At 29.0% G+C, this 23,647-nt stretch overlaps 1 protein-coding gene across 3 annotated transcripts in view; it reads right to left on the bottom strand.

Moving 5' to 3' along the window:
• Positions 1-23,401, bottom strand: part of LOC126746257 (octopamine receptor beta-2R-like) — a 178,263-nt gene extending 154,862 nt beyond the window's left edge. For all 3 annotated transcript variants that reach the window (XR_007663840.1, XR_007663841.1, XM_050454417.1), the window contains exon 1: positions 23,073-23,401. The gene's annotated coding sequence lies outside the window, so the exon portion shown is untranslated. The remainder of the gene's footprint in view (positions 1-23,072) is intronic.
• Positions 23,402-23,647: the final 246 nt, after the last annotated feature.

Raw genomic sequence — 23,647 nt, 5'->3', positions numbered from 1 at the left:
TTCCAGGCAGTTGGTGTCTTCAAACAGTCGGGAAACTGTGACTTTAACTGACTTGAAGCTAAAACTACCTAATTTTCAAAGTAACTATTACTTCCAGGCAATTGAAGGCTTTTAGGAATAAGAAGAATGACTTCAACTGCCTGGAAGTAATAGAAAATTTATTCCAGGCAGTTGGTGCCTTCAAACAGACAGAAAACTGTGACTTCAACTGACTTGAAGCTAAAACTACCTAATTTCTAAAGTAACTGTTACTTCCAGGCATTTGAAGGCTTTCAGAAATAAGAAGAATGACTTCAACTGCCTGGAAGAATTAGAAAATTCATTCCAGGCAGTTACTGTCTTCAAATAGTCGGAAAACTGTGACTTCAACTGCCTGGAAGCTAAAACTACCTAATTTCTAAAGTAACTGTTACTTCCAGGCAAATGAAGGCTTTCAGGAATGAGAAGAATGACCTCAACTGCCTGGAAGTATTAGAAAACTTATTCCAGGCAGTTGGTGCCTTCAAACAGTCAGAAAACTGTGACTTTAACTGACTTGAAGCTAAAACTACCTAATTTCTAAAGTAACTGTTACTTCCAGGCAAATGAAGGCTTTTAGGAATAAGAAGAATGACTTCAACTGCCTGGAAGTATAAGAAAATTTATTCCAGGCAGTTGGTGCCTTCAAGGAGTCAGAAAACTGTGACTTCAACTGCCTGAAAGTTAGAACTACCTAATTTTCAAAGTAACTGCCTGTTACTTCCAGGCAATTGAATGCTTTCAGGAATAAGAAGAATGACTTCAACTGCCTGGAAGTATTAGAAAATTTATTCCAGGCAGTTGGTGTCTTCAAACAGTCGGGAAACTGTGACTTCAACTGACTTGAAGCTAAAACTACCTAATTTCTAAAGTAACTGTTACTTCCAGGCTTTTGAACGCTTTCAGGAATAAGAAGAATGACTTCAACTGCCTGGAAGTATTAAAAAATTTATTCCAGGCAGTTGGTGTCTTCAAACAGTCGGAAAACTGTGACTTCAACTGACTTGAAGCTGAAACTACCTAATTTCTAAATTAACTGTTACTTCCAGGCAAATGAATGCTTTCAGGAATAAGAAAAATGACTTCAACTGTCTGGAAGTATTAGAAAATTTATTCAAGGCAGTTGGTGTCTTCAAACAGTCGGAAAACTGTGACTTCAACTGCCTGGAAGCTAAAACTACCTAATTTTGAAAGTAACTGTTACTTCCAGGCAATTGAAGGCTTTCAGGAATGAAAAGAATGACTTCAACTGCCTGGAAGTATTAAAAAATTTATTCCAGGTAGTCGGTGTCTTCAAACAGTCGGAAAACTGTGACTTCAACTGACTTGAAGCTAAAACTACCTAATTTTTAAAGTAACTGTTACTTCCAGGCAATTGAAGGCTTTCAGAAATAAGAAGAATGACTTCAACTGCCTGGAAGTATTAGAAAATTTATTCCAGGCAGTTGGTGCCTTCAAGGAGTCAGAAAACTGTGACTTCAACTGCCTGAAAGTTAGAACTACCTAATTTTCAAAGTAACTGCCTGTTACTTCCAGGCAATTGAATGCTTTCAGGAATAAAAAGAATGACTTCAACTGCCTGGAAGTATTAGAAAATTTATTCCAGGCAGTTGGTGTCTTCAAACAGTCGGAAAACTGTGACTTTAACTGACTTGAAGCTAAGACTACCTAATTTCTAAAGTAACTGTCTATTACTTTCAGGCAATTGAAGGCTTTCAGGAATGAGAAGAATGACTTCAACTGCCTGGAAGTAATAGAAAATTTATTCCAGGCAGTTGGTGTCTTCAAACAGTCGGAAAACTGTGACTTTAACTGCCTGGAAGCTAAAACTACCTAATTTCTAAAGTAACTGTTACTTCCAGGCAATTGAATGCTTTCAGGAATAAGAAGAATGATTTCAACTGCCTGGAAGTATTAGAAAATTTATTCCAAGCAGTTGGGGTCTTCAAACAGTCGGAAAACTGTGACATCAACTGCCTGGAAGCTAAAACTACCTAATTTTCAAAGTAACTGCCTGTTACTTCCAGGCAATTGAAGGCTTTCAGGAATAAGAAAAATGACTTCAACTGCCTGGAAGTAATAGAAAATTTATTCCAGGCAGTTGGTGTCTTCAAACAGTCGGAAAACTGTGACTTTAACTGCCTGGAAGCTAAAACTACCTAATTTTTAAAGTAACTGTTACTTCCAGGCTTTTGAAGGCTTTCAGGAATAAGAAGAATGACTTCAACTGCCTGGAAGTATTAGAAAATTTATTCCAGGCAGTTGGTGTCTTTAAATAGTCGAAAAACTATGACTTTAACTGCCTGGAAGCTAAAACTACCTAATTTTCAAAGTAACTGCCTGTTACTTCCAGACAATTGAATGCTTTCAGGAATAAAAAGAATGACTTCAACTGCCTGGAAGTATTAGAAAATTTATTCCAGGCAGTTGGTGTCTTCAAGGAGTCGGAAAACTATGACTTCAACTGCCTGGAAGCTAAAAGTACCCAATTTTCAAAGTAACTACCTGTTACTTCCAGGCAATTGAAGGCTTTCAGAAATGAGAAGAATGACTTCAACTGCCTGGAAGTATTAGAAAATTTATTCCAGGCAGTTGGTGTCTTCAAACAGTCGGAAAACTGTGACTTCAACTGCCTGGAAGCTAAAACTACCTAATTTTCAAAGTAACTGCCTGTTACTTCCAGGCAATTGAAGGCTTTCAGGAATGAGAAGAATGACTTCAACTGCCTGGAAGTAAAAGAAAATTATTCCAGGCAGTTGGTGTCTTCAAACAGTCAGAAAATTATGCCTTTAACTGCCTGGAAGCTAAAACTACCTAATTTTTAAAGTAACTGCCTGTTACTTCCAGGCAATTGAAGGCTTTCAGGAATAGGAAGAATGACTTCAACTGCCTGGAAGTATTAGAAAATTTATTCCAGGCAGTTGGTGTCTTCAAACAGTCGGAAAACTATGACTTCAACTGACTTGAAGCTAAAACTACCTAATTTCTAAAGTAACTGTTACTTCCAGGCAATTGAAGGCTTTCAGGAATGAGAAAAATGACTTCAATTGCCTGGAAGTATTAGAAAATTTATTCCAGGCAGTTGGTGCCTTCAAACAGTCGGAAAACTGTGACTTCAACTGCCTTGAAGCTAAAACTACCTGAAAAACATTCAAAGTTGCTTCAATTGCCTGGAAGAATTTGCTAAATTGTATTTCTTCCATAATGGGTGTCGTGCTCATTTAAGTTATGCATTCAATTATTAAATTTTATTTGTGTTAATAGCTCCAACTTTTCTATGGAAACTTAGATGTAAAAGATCTGAACTGGTCCCCTAGAAGGTGCTTCTGGATATTATCCAGCTTCAGACCAAAATAACCTCACGGTTCACGGTTAAATCCTTTTTTACGCGACCGATATACATCCAATAATTTATGTTTTTGGCCGTACACTCGCTGTTTGTTTTTAACCGTGCGTGTTCCTATATATATACGTTTTTATTGTTGCGGGTATGTAGTTAAAACGAATTTTCCGGAACCTTGACTTGCAGTTAAATTGCCAATTAAATGTTGTTATTTTTGTTATTTTTTTTATTTTTAAATTTTCAATCTCGTGCCGGTTTAATTGCCTTGGAATGTTTATTTTTTAAACTGCCATCATTGATTTCAATGCAATTTTTTAATTGTTTAGTTACATACTCCCTGTATAGATATTTTTCAAAAAAAAAGTCACTAAAGTAGGTGTCTCATTGCCTCATTAGAAAATGCATACAAATTTTGGACAGGATTCGAGTTTCTACCGTATTTCACTCCTCACTTATGTCCTCAATTGCCTGGAAAAGTTATTTTTCTTATATATTGATGTTCTCTATAGACAAGGAAAACCAATTTATAGCGATCGTCCATGATTAGTGGAAGTGAGATAGAGACTAATGCCAAAAAGTGAGTTAATAAAAAACCACATTTTTGGACTTCTACCGCATCTCACTCTTCATTTACGTCCTCAATTGCCTGGAAAAGTTATTTTTCTTTAATATTGATGTTCTTTATAGACAAGGAAAACCAATTAATAGCGATCGTCCATGATTAGTGGGAGTGAGATAGAGAATCATGCCAAAAAGTGAGTTAATAAAAAAACACATTTTTGGGTTTCTACCCCATCTCACTCTTCATTTACGTCCTCAATTACCTTGAAAAATTACTTTTCTTTAATATTGATGTTCTCTATAGACAAAGAAAACCAATTTATAGCGATCGTCTATGATTAGTGGAAGTGAGATGAAGAATAATGCCAAAAAGTGAGTTAATAAAAAAACCACATTTTTGGGTTTCTACCGCATCTCACTCTTTATTTACGTCCTCAATTGCCTGGAAAAGTTATTTTTCTTTAGTATTGATGTTCTCTATAGACAAGGAAAACCAATTAATAGCGATCGTCCATGATTAGTGGGAGTGAGATAGAGACTAATGCCAAAAAGTGAGTTAATAAAAAACCAAATTTTTGGGTTTCTACTGCATCTCACTCTTTAATTACGTCCTCAATTGCCTGGAAAAGTTATTTTTCTTTAATATTGATGTTCTTTGTAAATAAGGAAAACCAATTAAAAGCGATCATCCATGATTAGTGGGAGTGAGATAGAGAATAATGCCAAAAACTGAGTTAATAAAAAACCACATTTTTGGACTTCTACCGCATCTCACTCTTCATTTACGTCCTCAATTGCCTGGAAAAGTTATTTTTCTTTAATATTGATGTTCTTTGTAAATAAGGAAAACCAATTAAAAGCGATCATCCTTGATTAGTGGGAGTGAGATAGAGAATAATGCCAAAAAGTGAGTTAATAAAAAACCACATTTTTGGGTTTCTACCGCATCTCACTCTTTATTTACGTCCTCAATTGCCTGGAAAAGTTATTTTACTTTAATATTGATGTTCTCTATAGACAAGGAAAACCAATTTATAGGGATCGTCCATGATTAGTGGGAGTGAGACAGAGACTAATGCCAAAAAGTGAAATAATAAAAAACCCTATTTTTGGGTTTCTACCGCATCTTACTCTTTATTTACGTCCTCAATTGCCTGGAAAAGTTATTTTTCTTATATATTGATGTTCTCTATAGACAAGGAAAACCATTTTATAGCGATCGTCCATGATTAGTGGGAGTGAGATAGAGAATCATGCCAAAAAGTGAGTTAATAAAAAAACACATTTTTGGGTTTCTACCGCATCTCACTCTTTATATACGTCCTCAATTGCCTGGAAAAGTTATTTTTCTTTAATATTGATGTTCTCTATAGACAAGGAAAACCAATTTATAGCGATCGCCCATGATTAGTGGGAGTGAGATAGAGAATCATGCCAAAAAGTGAGTTAATAAAAAAACACATTTTTGGGTTTCTACCGCATCTCACTCTTTATATACGTCCTCAATTGCCTGGAAAAGTTATTTTACTTTAATATTCATGTTCTCTGTAGACAAGGAAAACCAATTTATAGCGATCGTCCATGATTCGTGGGAGTGAGATAGATAATAAAAGGCACTTGAACTGCTTGGAGTTATTTAAAAATTTTAGAAAATTATGGAAATCACAACCTGGAATCAAGCAGACAAAAAAATACGTCTACTGCCTTTAAAAGTTCGCTCTGGAAATCCTGGAAAAAAACCAATAATTCAACTGATAATAAAAAAATAATAAACAGGACCTCAACTGCCTGGACTAATCCAGAATTTTTCCAAAAAAACCTGGAAATATCCCCTTCCCCGTTTGCCTCTCATTAACTGCACAAAAACACACACAGTTACCAACCCGACCGACATCACCCATCATCATCATCATCAATAATTAAATTTAATTTCGTTTTAAAATAGACGTTTATTAAAATTCATATCGGACCGCATGATGTGCATTATTTCAATTTTCATCGGCCATTTTCCGAATGCAATTTACGTATCGATTAATATCCCGATACGATTTTGGTTATAATAATAATAATATCATAAATTAACAGTTTTTTAGGGGTTCAGATAACCCCTGGAAAAACCACTCACTAATCTGGATTTAGGGGCTCAAGTTAATATATATTTGGACAACTGGAAGAAGGAAAGAGTGACCTCAACTTCAACAGATGAATTGAAGAGGGAGAGAGACAAAGAGAGCCTGGGAAAAGGATCAAAAGACTCCTTTACTGTCTGAAACAAAGACAAAATGACTATAAATGCTTGAGAGAAAGACAGAATGACTTTTCAGCTAAAGAACAAAGGACGGAAACATGCCTCAACTTCCTGGAATAAAGAATCAATGATTCCGTCATCATTGGAAGAACTGAAAAGAAAGAGAGACAAAGATAGTCCTGGAAGAAAAGGACTCGACAACTGTGTGGAATAAGGACAGAAACACACGCCTCAACTTCACACTCTTATTACATTAGAGGTCCTAGTCGGTTTGTTAATAAACGTATATAGAGTGTTGAATAATGAATTTGGTTTAAAAAGATCCACGCTAAAGTCACCTTTAATAAAAAACTATTTTTTAAACCACCCTCACACCTTCCCTCTTCTGTTTTTTCCCATCCGCCAATCTGCCATATGACTCGATAAATTGGGCTTAACTGAAAGCTCTTCTCTAAGCACCCCAATTTCAATAAACCACCCTCCCTTCGGTTAGGGGGCGTTAAACGGACGAACAACTCAAAGTACTTACACGATCTACCCTATAGAAACTTATGCCCCATCCCCCATCCCCCGATCCAGGTTTTCCAGGGGGTTAATTTCCAGACCGTGTGAGTGACGTGCTGATGAGCACGCACGCACCCGAGCAGATGGGGCACAACGTGAATGGAAACTTTGTTGCTGCAGCGAATGTTGTTGCGAAATTTCTTGACTCGATTCATGCTGCTGTTAAGTCATGTTGCGCATTATGTTAAATATATGAGAAGTATCAGTGAGGTGGTGACAGTAATCATGAGTATCCAGGGTGTACATTAAGCATATGTAATAAATTTGACAGGTGATTCTTTGGAAAAGAGATTTTTGGTTCAAAACTGGATGTTTTTTTTAAGGAAATATTTATATCTCCTTTGTTAAGCTATTTAGAAGAAAAGAGTACTCTAGAATTATTTTGAGTATTTAGCCATAGAAACAAATGCAAAAATAAAAACACTGATTTTCTTGACAGTTTTGGAGAAAAGTGGGAAAATAAGAAAAACATTTGTTCTGGATTTTCTGGAAAACAGCTATATATAGCAACCTGAAATATTTTCCAAATTATAGTCCTCCTTAGGCCCAATAACTTTTGTAAAAACCATTTTTGTGATAGATTAATAGTTTTTCTAAGAAAAATTAAAAACCATTTCTAAGAGAAATTTTCTGAGGGGTCCCCTTGAATTTTCTTTAATGAGTGAAACTTTGACAATTTTTTGTAGTGTTGCTATTAAACTGAGAAAAATTATTTATAAGGGTTTTTTGTTGGCATTTTGATGCTATAAGTCTTGGTCTTTTTTTTTTTTATGTTCAAAAAAAAAAAATTTTTTTTCAAAATTTTTGGATTTAAAACTGGCTGTTTTTAAAAAAAAATCTTTATAACTTCTTTATTAAACAACTTAGAAGAAAAAGGTACTCTGGCTTTATTTTGAGTATTTAGCCATAGAATCAAGTGCAGAAATAAAAACACTGATTTTTCCCATAGTTTTCGAGAAAACTGGAAAATAGGAAAAACAGTTTTCCTGGATTTTCTAGAAAACGGTTAAATATAAAAACCTAAAGTATTTTACAAATAATAGCTCTCTTTAGGCCCGATAACTTTTGTATAAACTATTTTTCTGGCAAACTAATAGTTTTCTCAGGAAAAAATAAAAACCATTTTTAAGAGAAATTTCTGAGAATTTTGTTCAATAATTAGTGAAATTTTGACAATTTTTTCTAGTGTTGCTTTTAAACTGAGAAAAATTGTTTATAAGGGTTTTTTGTTGGCATTTTGATGCTATAAGTCTTGGTAATTTTTTTTTTCATTTTCAAAAAAAAAATATTTCTTTCAAAATTTTTGGATTTAAAACTGGGTCTTTTTAAAAAAAATCTTTATAACTCCTTTATTAAACAACTTAGAAGAAAAAGGTACTCTAGCTTTATTTTACACGTTTACCCACCAAACCAAGTGCAACAATAAAAACACTCATTTTTCTCATAGTTTTCAAGAAAAGTGGAAAAATAGGAAAAACAGTTTTCCTGGATTTTCTGGAAAACGGTTAAATATAAAAACCTAAAATGTTTTCCAATTATTAGCTCTCCTTAGGCCCGATAACTTTTGTAAAAGCTATTTTTCTGGCAAACCAATAGTTTTCCCAGGAAAAAATAAAAACCATTTTTAAGAGACATTTCTGAGAAATTTCCCCCTTGAATTTTGTTCAATTAGTGAAACTTTGAAAATTTTTCGTGGCCTTGGTGTTAAACTGAGAAAAATTGTTTATAAGGGTTTTTTGTTGGTATTTTGGTGCTACAAGTCCTGGTAATTTTTTTTTTAATTTTCAAAAAAAATTCTTTTTTTATTTTTGAATTTTAAACTAGCTGTTTTTTAAAAAAATCCTAATAACTCCTTTATGAAACAACTTAGAAGAAAAAGGTACTCTAACTTTATTTTGAGTATTTAGCCATAGAAACAAATGCAAAAATAAAAACACTTATTTTTTTCATAGTTTTTAAGAAAAGTGGAAAAATAGGAAAAACAGTTTTCCTGGATTTTCTGGAAAACGGTTAAATATAAAAACCTCAAATATTTTCCAAATGATAGCCCTCCTTAATTCAAATAACTTTTGTATAAACTATTTCTCTGGCAGAATAATAGTTTTTCCAAGAAAAAATAATAACTATTTTTAAGAGAAATTTCTAAGGGATCCCCTTGAATTTTTTTCAGTTAGTGAAACTTTGACAATTTTTTCTCGTGTTGCTGTTAAACTGAGAAAAATTGTTTATAAGGGTTTTTTGTTAGCATTTTGATGCTATAAGTCTTGGTAATTTTTTTTTTAATTTTCAAAAAAAAAAAATTTTTTTTCAAAATTTTTGGATTTAAAACTGGCTGTTTTTTAAAAAAATCTTTATAACTTCTTTATTAAACAACTTAGAAGAAAAAGGTACTTTAGCTTTATTTTACACGTTTACCCACCGAACCAAGTGCAAAAATAAAAACACTCATTTGTCCCATAGTTTTCGAGAAAACTGGAAAAATAAGAAAAACAGTTTTCCTGGATTTTCTGGAAGTCGGTTAAATATAAAAACCTAAAGTGTTTTCCAATTAATAACTCTCCTTAGGCCCGATAACTTTTGTAAAAACTATTTTTCTAACAAACCAATAGTTTTCCCAGGAAAAAATAAAAACCATTTTTAAGAGAAATTTCTCATTTCCCCCTTGAATTTTGTTCAATAATTAGTGAAACTTTGACAATTTTTTCTAGTGTTGCTATTAAACTGAGAAAAATTGTTTTTGAAGGTTTTTTGTTGGCATTTTGATGCTATAAGTCCTGGTAATTTTTTTTTTAATTTTCAAAAAAAATTTTTTTTTTAATTTTTGGATTTAAAACTGGCTGTTTTTTAAAAAAATCCTAATAACTCCTTTAATAAACAGTTTAGAAGAAAAAGGTACTCTAGCTTTATTTTACACATTTACCCACAGAACTAAGTTCAAAAATAATAACACTGATTTTTCTCATAGTTTTTGAGAAAAGTGGGAAAATAGGAAAAACAGTTTTCCTGGATTTTCTGGAAAACCGTTAAATATAAAAACCTCAAATATTTTCTAAATGATAGCCCTCCTTAATTCAAATAACTTTTGTGAAAACTATTTCTCTGGCAGACCAATAGTTTTTCCAGAAAAAAATAAAAACCATTTTTAAGAGAAATTTCTGAGAAATTTCTTTCCCCCTTGAATTTTCTTTAATGAGTGAAACTTTGACAATTTTTTGTAGTGTTGCTATTAAAGTGAGAAAAATTGTTTATAAGGGTTTTTTATTGGCATTTTGATGCTATAAGTCCTGGTAATTTTTTTTTTTAATTTTCAAAAATTTTTTTTTTTTAATTTTTGGATTTAAAACTGGCTGTTTTTTAAACAAATCCTAATAACTTCTTTATTAAGCAACTTAGAAGAAAAAGCTACTCTAGCTTTATTTTACCTGTTTATACACCGAACTAAGTGCAAAAATAAAAATACTAATTTTCTCATAGTTTTCGAGAAAAGAGGGAAAATAATAAAAACAGTTTTCCTGGATTTTCTGGAAAACGGTTAAATATAAAAACCTAAAATGTTTTCCAATTATTAGCTCTCCTAAGGCCGGATAACTTTTGTAAAAACTATTTTTTTGGCAAGCCAATAGTTTTCCCAGGAAAAAATAAAAACCATTTTTAAGAGACATTTCTGAGAAATTTCCCCCTTGAATTTTGTTCAATTAGTGAAACTTTGACAATTTTTCGTGGCCTTGCTGTTAAACTGAGAAAAATTATTTATAAGGGTTTTTTGTTGGTACTTTGATGCTTTAAGTTCCAGTAATTTTTTTTCTAAATTTTCAAAAAAAAATAAAAAATCAAAAGTTAAAGCTATTTTGGTTTTTTGTCCACTATTTTAATCAGATTTTTAATTTTTTTTTGTAAGTAGATTCCCTATTAAAATCTAAAAACAATATTCTTTTGAATATTCTGCTATTTATTTCATTAAAATAGACCAATTGGTTTCTGAGATATTAGGTTTTAAAGTATGTGGACCCCTCGACCAAATTAAAAAAAAAACTCCAATATTTCCTAGACCACTATCTGGCAATTACCAGGTTTTCCAGAACGAAATTTCGAATTTTTCTCTGTGAATTAACGTACTTCTTGCTGCCTTTTTCAGGTTGATTTTTCCAGATTTACAGGTAAAACCTCCTATATATTTCAAATTACCTCAAATCAGACCAACTGCAGGTTTTCTTTCAGTACTGCCTGGACGAGTAATTCTGATTTTTTCCAGGCAGTAAAAGCTATTTTAGCTTTCCCCATTCTCAAATTGTGTGCACAATTTTTTTTTCCAGCTATTTAAAGCTTATTCCAGCCGTTCCTGGACACCACAACATTCCCAATAATTTTTTAACTATGAACCATGAAAAGCAACTTTAGCCCTAGAAACTCAGAAACTTCCACTCGAACAACTCTGAACCATTAATGAAACTTTTAGAGAATTCCCTTCTGAATATAATCCTTTTTATTGCATACAAATATCTTAAATAGTTTTCCAGATTTTTATGCCAGAACCTGGCAAAGGTCATAAATCATCGTACATACGACTTGTGAACGTAAACAGGACTCGTAGCACTTCATCGTATGTCGGTTTAAGTGGGATTTGATGGCCTGTTTATCCCGATTTAGCCGATAGAAGTTAATCGATAGACGCCAATGATGAATTTATTAAGGCAAAATAGGAATTAAGCGGGATATTTTACATGAAAACAACACGTTCGGTATCGTACCGATTAAAGCGGCTATTTTTCTATATAATTTTAAACCGAACAGTTATTGCTTTTGTATGTTAAACGTTCCCGGAAAGTCGTAAAAATTCAACTTTATTGCTTTGTAATGAGCGCTTTAAAAAACGTACATTATTGTTTATACGGGGGGTAAATTGTGAACGTATTACAGGAGGCTTATCTTATTTAGACCCTGTATAAGAGTCAAATTAATAAAAAAGAAAGTGCGGTGCACCTTAATTGACCCTAATTCTTAACAAAAATTCCGATAATTAAAATTAATAATTTATGAAAAGTGCATCGACTAATTGCTCCGTTAGTAAGGACGGGATGGGTGATAAAAATTCGTAAAAAAAAAAAAAACAAATTTTATTGGTCACGAGGCGTCATTTAAATAAACCGTTTTCGTTTTATCGCTCACTTAATGGGATATAAAATGGTAAACTTTATTAAATTGGCATAAGAAGTTGTCGCGGCATAAGAAGCGCAACTTTGATGAAACAAAGAGGTTAAAGAGCACGTTTTAATTAAAATCCAAGATTAAATTTTTTGATTGATTTAGTTAAATTTAAGGGTTAAATTAGGACAAACAGCTTTGGTTGGACGATTAAACGGCCTATTTTAATTTAAACTTACTTAGCTAGGTTAGTTTAGTGTGTTTTTAATATTGCACCCCCGAGAAATAAAAATTATTTTTTAATTTAAAAAAATTATAATTTTAATTATGAATCACTGGAAATTGTTTGTCAAAAATGTGTTGGAAGACCTGGAAGTGAGAAGCGGTAGAGTCGAGGAAAAGTCAAAAAAATTCGACTGCTTCCAGGCTTCTCAGGTCCAGGAATCCTGGACGATCGTAATGAAATTATGCGTCTCGTATCTAGAGGGATTCACTGTATAAGGAAAACATAATTTCCAGAAGATCCAGGATGTACCGGGGAACTGAGAGGAGGTAGAGACAAGGAAAAGTCCAAAAATTCGATTTTTCCCACTTCCAGGCCTCTCAGGTCCAGGCATCCTGGACGATCGTAATGAAATTATGCGTCTCGTATCTAGAGGGATTTAATACGTATAAAAAACACAATTTCCAGAAGATCCAGGATGTACCAAGGAACTGAGAAGCGGTAGAGTAGAGGAAAAGTCCAAAAATTCGACTTTTTCCCACTTTCAGGCCTCTCAGGTCCAGAAATTCTGGACGATCGTAACGAAAGTATGCTTCTCGTATCTAGAGGGATTCATTATGTAAGAAAAACACAATTTCCAGAAGATCCAGGACGTACCAAGGAATTGAGAAGTGGTAGAGTAGAGGAAAAGTCCAAAAATTCGACTTTTTCCCACTTTCAGGCCTTTCAGGTCCAGGAATCCTGGACGATCGTAATAAAATTATGCTTTTCGTATCTAGAGGGATTTATTATGTAAGAAAAACATAATTTCCAGAAGATCCAGGATGTACCGGGGAACTGAGAGAAGGTAAAAACGAGGAAAGTCCAAAAATTTGACTTTTTCCCACTTTCAAGCCTCTCAGGTCCAGAAATCCTGGAGGATCGTAATGAAATTATGCTTTTCGTAGCTAGAGGGATTCACTATATAAGAAAAACATAATTTCCAGAAAATCCAGGATGTACCGGGGAACTGAGAGGAGGTATAAACGAGGAAAGTCCAAAAATTCGACTGTTTCCCACTTTCAGGCCTCTCAGGTCCAGGAATCCTGGACGATCGTAATGAAATTATGCTTTTCGTATCTAAAGGGATTCACTATGTAAGAAAAATACAATTTCCAGAAGATCCAGGACATGACGGGGAACTGAGAAGCGGTAGAGTAGAGGAAAAGTCCAAAAATTCGACTTTTTCCCACTTCCAGGCCTCTCAGATCCAGGAATCTTAGACGATCGTAATGAAATTATGCTTTTCGTATCTAGAGGAATTCATTATGTAAGAAAAACATAATTTCCAGAAGATCCAGGACGTACCAAGGAACTGAGAAGCGGTAGAGTAGAGGAAAAGTCCAAAAATTCGACTTTTTCCCACTTTCAGGCCTTTCAGGTCCAGTAATCCTGGACGATCGCAATGAAATGATGTTTTTCGTATCTAGAGGAATTCCCTATGTAAGAAAAACATAATTTTCAGAATATCCAGGACGTACCAACTGAAACTGAGAAGCGGTAGAGTCGAGGAAAAGTCCAAAAATTCGACTTTTTCCCACTTCCAGGCCTCTCAAGTCCAGAAATTCTGGACGATCATAATGAAATTATACTTCTCGTATCTAGAGGGATTTACTTTATAAGAAGAACACAATTTCCAGACGATCCAGGGTGTAATGGCGTACTGAGAAGCGGTAGAGCCATTGAGAAGTCCTAGAATTCAATACACATTTCCTCGTGAAAAGTGGAAATTAAAACGAGTGGAAATTTTTAAAAAATCTGGAAATAGTATGTGAAATTTAAGTTACCAGGGGATTTTCTTTAAATATCCTGGATTTGGATTTAATTGCCTGGAAAAATGAACCAATTTCTTTACCTCGATTATTTTTTTGTTAAATTAGGAATAAAATTTATTGAAAACCGTGTAAAAATAAATATTTCGTATTTTAACGGTTTGTTAAAATAAGGAAAAAAAATTGGCCTGAAAATGATGAAAATGGTCTGGAAAACGTTTTCTGGAAACTTAAAAACAGTCTGGAAGCTTAAAAAATAAATAATTCAAAGATTTTGAAACCTAGAACTTTGATTTAATTGATTTTTTTTTTTGAAAATTAAACAAAAAATTGAATTTTTGTTAGAAAGGACTACAAGGGCTTGGAAGAAACATTTAAAGACTTAAGAAAGAACCTGGAAATTGGAAAAAAAATAGTTTTATCCAGTGCCTGCAAAATGCAAAAAAATCCTGAAAAAAGATTAGAAATGATTAGGAAAAATTGGACTTTAACTGTCTGGAAAAGTTTCTAGGAAATTGCAGTCTTATGTATTTTATAGTTTGTATATTTTATATTCTTTTTTGATACCAGTTTTTTGTATGTAGCTATTACGTTAAATACACGATTTTATTATTATTATTATTAATTAGGTTAAAAAAAATTAAATAATTAATTGCCTCAGAAAAATCCGTTAGAGTAAAAGTTCATAGTTTAGATATATATTTACTCAACGATTTTTTAGTGAATTTATGGTTTTGGTATATTTATCAACCCTTAAGATATATTTATTAAACTGTAGAAGAAACGTATATCATATACGATTCGACATTTAAAAAAAATTGACTTTTTATAGTTTTAAAACTCGATACTCGATAAAATTAAGAAAATTTAATTAAATTATTATTAAAAAATACTGAAGATATTTAATTGAATTTAACAAAAATCCAATGAAAAGCTAGTGAAAAAATGTCTATAAAATCTAAATAAAAGTAATGAAATCAAAGGAATTTAATTAAATTTAACGGAAATCTTAGGATAAGCCAAGGAAACTGAACTTCCAATAATTTCTAATTAAAATTAATAAAATTAGAGAAATGTAATTAAAATTGTAAATATGTAAATAAAATTAATGAAATTACTGATATTTAATTAATTAAAGTCCAAGGGTCATTTAGGTTTAAATAAATATTTTAACTCAAGGTTATCAATTTAAAGAATTCCATTTACAAGTAATTAAATTTAACAGAAATTCACTAAGTTTACTAAAAATTTTAATTCATGGGCTATAGAATTTTTAATTTAATTTCAAGTATAGGCCAAGGTAACTAAAGTGTCCAAAATACCTAATTAAAATTAATAAAACCAAAGAACGTGAATTAAATTTAACAAAAATCTAAGCTTAATTTAATTAAATTTGTTGAAATTATGGAACATACATTGTTAAAAAAATCCAAGATGAATCCAAGGAAACTAAAGTTTGAAAAAAATTTAATTAAAATGAGAGAAATTTAATATTAAATTTAACGCAAATTTATGAATAAGCCAAGTAAATTAAATTTTCGAAAAAATTTAATTAAAGGAGATAAAATTTGTATGTAGCTATTATGCTAAATAAACGATATTATTATTATTATTATTAATTAGGTTATTATTGTCTGGAAATTAAAAAAAAAAAAAAAATTTATATATATATATAGTTCATAGTTTAATAAAACTCAAATATTTGATGAAATTTTTCTGAAAAATTACTTTTTTTTATATTAAATATTTAGATACAAAATTATATAAAATTTAAATAAATAGTGTTATTAAATTAAATATTGAATATATATGTTCTGGAAAAACATTGTTTTTTATTAACACCACCCTTACCCCCCCCCCACCCACCCCAAACATTTTGCCAGTAAGGAATTCTTTTGAAAAATCACTGTTTTTCGTTCATAATCTAATAGCACTGTTTTTGTACTAAATAATTATTAATATACATATATATAATTATATCGAATTTAAATAAACACACTGTTTTATTAGATTAGATTTAAACGACAAAACCAGTTGTTATCAAATATGTGATAAAATAACCTTGATGTCACATATTATATGCCTCTGTGTAGGATACGATATACTTTTCCTACACATATAAATCTTACAGTATAATAATAGAATATCATACACAAAGAAGAAAAAATAAGAAATGCATAGTGTATGAAACAATAATGAAGAATACAAGATTGGTAAAAAACTAAACAAGGACTTACGGAAAAAATGCTGTGGTGTACATTTTCTTTTTTATTAAATAATATTTACGTTAAATCCCTTATGGACCTTACTAATGATTATATACTAACAACATTTACTGATATTTATATTGCACCAAGTGACAAGGCCATAATTAAATCAATTTACGAAAATAACCGCGAAAAAATGAATTTTCCTTTCAGTTAGTGAAAAATCAAAAAAAAAAAAAAAAAAGCGTGTCACACACACACACAACGATCCGGTGCCAAAAAAGTCAAAAACTTGGCAAACTTTACCGCTTCTTTTTATAAAACAAGAGGGAGGGAGAGAGAGAGGTCGATATTTTTCATATAATTTTTTTTTTTTTTTAAATATTGTCAACAACGTTATAAAATCGACCCGACTTTATTTTACTTTATTTTTAACTACATATCGACGTTAAATTTTAATCAACTGTTTTTAGGTACTGCGGGTGTTGAAAAATAATATAAATTGCATATTTAATTAAATATAACCTGGATAAGTTAAATTGGCTTCTCCAAGTAGTTCAAGAACCTATTTTTGAAGTTAATTCACTTTTTTCATCTTTCAACTCAAATCAACTTTTTATAAATTATAATGTTAATATAAAATACATCAGCAAGACCCCTATATAATTAATTGTTATTAATTTCTTCCTGCTAATTGACACATAAACAATTCCCAATAATAATAATAATAATTATTGCAAAATATTACCGAATCAAGCAATAGCAACAATTCTATATATAATAGTGACTTTTTTAGGAAAAATTATAAAGGTGTCTCACCGACCTTGCCTGGAATAAATAACCACATAACCTTTAACATTTTTTTTGCTATTTAATATATTAACATTAATGACAATTTGATCGTTAAACAAAAAGTTCATTAAACTATAAAATCGATCGAGCGGATGCCTAATAAATAATTAGGCAAATTAAGCACGTAATATCGATATCCATCAAGATATTACTTACGAGATAATAATAATCTAATAATAGACGTATCAGCGGGTTACGTTTTAATAATAATTATTATTAATTTAATTAAATCGTCGTATCCAGACTTCGTGGAAATTTTAATGTAAATAAATTTTTACGGTTCGCGTATTTTTAATATTAAACAATTAAGTTTTTTTTTAATTAATTAAGGATTAGCTTTATAATAATTTCGCGTTTTTTCGAGGAACCTCGATAATTTTGTTTTTAATTAATTAATTTTTAAAATTAATTAATTAAAAACACATTTAGAAATTTAATATTATCAAATTTAATTAAGATTGTTGAAAATGATTTAATAGGAGTTAAGTGTTTGATTAATTTGTATTCATGCAAATAAATTAATTAATCCAAGGACAATACAAATAATTAATTAAATTTTCGATTTTAATACAATAAAACTAAAAAAAACTGATATTTAATTAAACTGAATAAATATCCAAGAAACAAAATTTTTTTGTAAATCTATTTAAAAACGTACATTGAATTTCCAACAATTTCTAATTAAAATCGTAAAATTAGAGCAATTTAATTAATATTGACAAAAATTCAAGTCTCATTTAATTTTACTAAAGATTTTAAATCAAGGTTAATGCAGAAGATGAGAAAATTTAATTAAATTGATTTATTAAGACTTGCCTTACTTTAAGAAACTATAAAATTAGTGAGGAAATTTTAATTTTAAGAATGAGCCAAGGAAATTAAAATTTAAAAAAAAATATAATTCAAATTAGAGAAATGTAGTTAAATTTAATATAAAAATCCATAAATAAGCCAGTTTAATTTAATTTTCAAGCAATTGGTTAATAAAAGATTAATTCAAGAAAATCTAATTAAATTTAATAGAAATCTAAAACTTTGCTATGGATGTTTATTTCCAAAAGATTTTATTAAAATTGATTAAATTAGAGAAATTTAATTCAATTTAACAAAAATATATTATAAACTAGTAATTTTAATTTAGGGTTAATACAGAATATAAAAAAATTTAATTATAATTCAAGACTTAATCAAGGAAATTCAAGTTTACATAAAATTTATTTAAAATTCATATAGTTAGAAAATTTAATTAAAGACCAGAACAACTCGATACTGATACTGAGGAAATTTAATTAAGATTAATAAAATATTCTTCTATAAATAATATAAAATAAAATAAAATATTCTTCTATAATATAAACATTCTAGAATGTTTAATTAAATTAAATTAAATCAGAGAAAAATAATTAATTTAGTTAAAAAATTAAAAAAAAAAAAATGCAATGCTAATACAGAACATTTAATTGACTTTAGCGTACATATTTTAATCTAGGAAAACTAAAAAATACTGAAATACTGATAAAGTTTAATTAAATTTAACAAAAATTCAGGTATAAGTCAAGGAAACTAAGGTCTCATGTAATTAAATTTATAAGGAATCCGACACTCACTTAATTAATAATTTAATCCAAGAAAATTAAAAAATACTGAGGAAAAGTAATGAAGTTTAACAATTATTCAAGACTAAGCTAAGGAAACTAAGCCTCTAAGAAAGTTTAATTAAATTTAATAAAAATTTAAGGGTTAATCAAAGATATTAAATTTCCAAAAAACTGTAATAAAAACTGATATAATTAGAGAAATTTCATTAAATTAAACTAAAATCTAAGGCTAATTTAATTAAATGTATTAAAATCATGGAACATACATTAATGGATGGATTTTCTCTTAAAAAATCCAAGATAAATCCAAGAAAACTAAAGTTTAAAAAAAATTTAATTAAACTGAAATTGAACTCAAATTTACGAATAAGCTAAGTGAATTAAATTTTCGAAAAAATTTAATTAATAATGATAAAGTTAGAAAAATTTAATTTAAATTTAGGCTCACTTGTATAATATAAAGATTTTAATTCAAGAAAATCTAATTAAAGTTAGTAAAATTAAAGAAATTTAATATAAATCCAAAGTTTGGACTAAAATTTTAAGAAAATTTAATAAAAATTAGAAAAAATTAATTAAATTTTCCAAAAATTCAAAGCTAACCTAAATAAACTAAAATTTTAAATTTAAAGTTAATACGAGGTTAATTTAACAAACTCTAATTAAAATGAATAACAGTAGAGAAACCTATTTAAATTTAACAAAAAATCCAAGGATAAATTAAGTAAACTGAATTTACTTAACCTAATAAAATCCAATATAAATCCAATAAAATGTAATTAAAATTCATGAAACTGTACAAATTTAATTAAATTTACTAAAAATCTAAGGGTCACCTAAGTTAATTGAAAATTTAAATTCAAGGTTAATACTGAACGTAAGAAAATTTAAGTAAATTTATATAATTTATTTTAAATTAAGAAAACTAAAAAATACTAAGTAAATTTAATTAAAAATCCAAGAATTAACCAGGGTAACTAATAATCTAAGAATGTTTAATTGAAATTGATAAAACTATAGAAATTTAATTTAATTTGATAAAAACTCTAAGTCTTAGCCATGGAAATTTTATTAAATTTAATAAAATTAGAAAAATTTTATTAAATTAATTTTTTTTTGAAGTGAAAGATTCGCCTTTATTAACTTACAATTTTAAATCAAAATTAATGGAGCACATAAGGAAATTTAATTAAATCGAGTAAGATTTATTTTAATTAAAAAAAAAACAAAAATTACTGAATAAATTTAATTAAATTTAGTAAAAAGGTAAGGGTAAGCCAAGGTGGCTGACGTTCCAAAAATGTTTAATTAAATTTAACGGAAATCTAAGACTTCGTTGAAGAAATTAAAATTTTAAGAAAATTAGATTAAAATTGATAAATCCAGAAGAATTTAATTAATTTTAACAAAAATCAAAAGATAAGTATGTTTTTAAGAATGTTTAATTTAAAATTGATAAAAGCAGAGAAATTTAACAAAAATCTAAGGCTGAGCTAAGGAAATGAAATTGCCATGAAATTTTAATTAAAATTAGAGATGAGTTGCATTTTTATTTTTATTGCAAAGGCTCTTTTATTTTAATTGAAGTTTAATGCGGAATATAAGAAAACTTAATTACATTTAAGACAATATCAATCCAAGAAAATAAAAAATTTCATGAAAATTCAAGGGTAAGACAAGAAAACTAAAGTTTAAAAAAAAAATTACTTAACTTATTAAAATCAGATACATTTAATTTAATTAAATAGAATTACAAGATTTGGTAAGGAATATTAAATTTCAAACAAAATTTATTTAAAATTGATTAAATTAAATTAAATTTGAATGAAACTAAAAAATATTGAAAAATTTAATTAAATTTAACAAAATTCAAGGGTAAGGTAAAGAAAATAAAATTTTAAGGAAATTTAATTAAAATGGATAAAATGTAAAATAATTTAACAGAAATCCAAAACATAGCTGAGGAAACTAAAGAGCCAAGAATGTTTAATTAAAATTGATTTAATTAAATTTCATAAAAATCTACAGTTGAGCCAAGGAAATAAAATTTTTAAGAAAATATCATTAAAATTAATTAATTTCAATTATTTTCTTACAAGTTTAGTTAAATTTAGCATAAATTGAAGGCTCACCTAAATTAACTGACCATTTTAATTCAACGTTAATATGAAACAAATAAAATTTAATTAAAATCTACTGAAACCTAATTTGATCCAAGAAAACTAAAAAAAAATATTGAACAAATTTAATTATATTTAATAAAAATTTAAGGATAAGCAAAGGAAAATATACTTAACTTATTAAAATTAGAACAATTTAATTAAAAGTGATCTAAACGTAGAAATTTAATTGAATTTAACAGAAAAGCAAAGCTCAACTAAATTGATAAAAGCAAAGAATTTTAATAAAATTTAACAAAAATTTAAGGCTAGGCTAAGAAAATAAAATTGCCAAGAAAATTTAATTAAAATTGAGAAGAAATAAAATCCAAGGCTCTTTTAGGTTAAATTATTATAATATTTTACTTAAAGTTTAATTCGGAATATAGGAAAATTTAATTACATTTATAAGACCTATATCAATCCAAGAAAATAAAAAAATACCCAAGAAATTTAATTGGGTCTAATAAAAATCCAAAAGTAAGAAACTAAAATTTAATAAAAATTCAAGACTTAATCAAGAAAATTAAAGTTTACATAAAATTTATTTAAAATTCATATAGTTAGAAAATTTAATTAAATTTAACGGAAATCCAAGGCTCACTTATTTCAACTAAGTATTTAAAGTGACGAATAACAAAGAACATAAGAAAATTTAATTAAATCTTAAAGACCAAAACAACTCAAAAAAATACTGAGGAAATTTAATTAAAATTAGTAAAATATTCAAGGTTATACCAAAAGGACTTAAAGTTTCAAGAATGTTTAATTAAATTTAATAAAATCAGAGAAAATTAATTAATTTAGTTAAAACATTTAAAAAAAGAAATTAATTGAAGGGTAATGCAGAATATTTAATTGACTTTAACGTAGATATTTTAATCTAGGAAAACTAAAAAATACTGAAAAGTTTAATTAAATTTAACAAAAATCCAGGTATAATCCAAGAAAACTGAGGTTTCATGTAATTAAATTTATAAGAAATCCAAGGCTAAATAAATATTTTAATTAAAAGTTAATAAAGAACATTAGAAAATTTAATTAAATCGACAAAGGCCAATTGTAATCCAAGAAATCCAAAGAAAACTGAAAAAATCTCATTATTTATTTGGATTTTAATTAAATTTAATAAGAAAATTTAAGGAGACTAAAGTTCCAAGAAAAATATTTAATTAATTTAGATCTTATACTTGAGTTAAATTTAATTAATTCATTAAATTTAATTAAGTTACTTACTTGAAAATATAATTTCCTTGACTAAATCTTGGATGTCAATTAAATTTAATTAAATTTTTCTAATTTTAGTAGATTTTCTTGGAACTTTAGTTCCCTTGGCTTACCTTTTAATTCTGGCAAATTTAATTAAATTTTTCAGTATTTATCGGTTTAATTGGAATAAAATAGGTCTTACTCAATTTAATTATATTTTCAAATCTTTAGTTTACAAAAGTGAACATTAGATTTTTGTTTAATTTAATGAAATTTCTTTAATTATATCAATTTTCATTACAGTTTTTTGAAAAGTTAATTTCTTTGGTTAACCATTAAATTTAAGTAAATTTTATTAGAAGTCTAGTTTTCTTGGTTTAGTCTTAAATATTTGTTAAACACCATTACATTTCCTCAGTATTTTTTAATTTTCTTGGGTTAAATTGTTAATTAACTTGATTAAAGTGATTTTCGGATTTCTTATAAATTTAATTACATTTTTCTGTAAATTATTTAGTTCTCCTCATATTCGATTGCAAAAAAAAGTAATAGAATCTAATAAGAATTCGTGACAGAAAAGGGTCAAAAAAATTAAATTTAATGAAAATCCAAGGCCAATTTAGGTTAAATAAATAATTTAATTAAAAGAACATAAGAAAACTTAATTAAATCGACTATGGCCAATTTTAATCCAAGAAATCCAAAGAAAACCGGAAAAATCTCATTATTTTTTGAATTTTAATTAAATTTAATAAGAAAATTAAAGGGCAAGTTAAGGAGACTAATTTAGATCTTATATTTGAGTTAAATTTAATTAAGTTACTTAATTGAAAATGCAATTTCCTTAACTATGTCTTGGATTGTTATTAAATTAAATTCAATTTTTCTAATTTTATTTAATTTTAATAGATTTTCTTGGAACTTTAATTTCCATGGCTTACTGTTATGAAATGAGTTTTATAGAGTCAAAATAATTTTTAAATGGAGCATTTTTCACCCCCCGTATACAAATTAAAATCGATTTTTTTTTGCTGCAAAAACACAGCCACAATGGAGGAAAAGAGTACCAAATGGACACGCTGTATAAGAAGAAAGGTTTTATGAAGATTAATTTAAAGGTATTTATGCTCGACCTACCTTAATATTAACGATAGCACTGAAAAATCCTTATACAGCTTAAATCTACTATTATTTTTTTCAAACAGCACTAATGTATTTAATCAACGGACACAAATCCACTAACTCCTAAAGCGCCGTGTTTAACGGACGAGAGGGAAAAAAACTTTTTTTTTGGCGCCAAATTTTTTTTTTTTTGAAAATTTCGTCAGTTGTCGTCGAGTTGACGCATTGGGGGATCGGCGGCGGGGCGCGCGCGTGTCCTCTCCGCAGTAAAAACGACGCGACGGCGGAAGGGAAAAACGTTCGCGACGACGCGCGTTCTGATACTGCGAAGGCGACGCGACGCTCGTCGCTCTCTCGCGTACCTACCTCCTGCCCGTACGCAGCTCGTGCTGCTCCTGCTTCTGCTCCTCCTCCTGCTGCTGCTCCTGCTTTATCACCATTTTCATTATCATTACGTTGATGCTGATCATCTTTATCAATGATTTGCACTAAATAGAAAGTTGTGCTTGGTCTTCTTGGCCCTCTACTGAAGGCGCAAAAATTCAAACTAATTTTGACATTTGTCAAGTCATGACTCTATATTGGAAAGC

Source organism: Anthonomus grandis, chromosome 17, assembly GCF_022605725.1.
Source record: "Anthonomus grandis grandis chromosome 17, icAntGran1.3, whole genome shotgun sequence".
Taxonomy (NCBI): Eukaryota; Metazoa; Arthropoda; class Insecta; order Coleoptera; family Curculionidae; genus Anthonomus; species Anthonomus grandis.
Note: the sequence above shows the minus strand (reverse complement) of the source record. Positions and strands in the feature narration are given on the sequence as shown.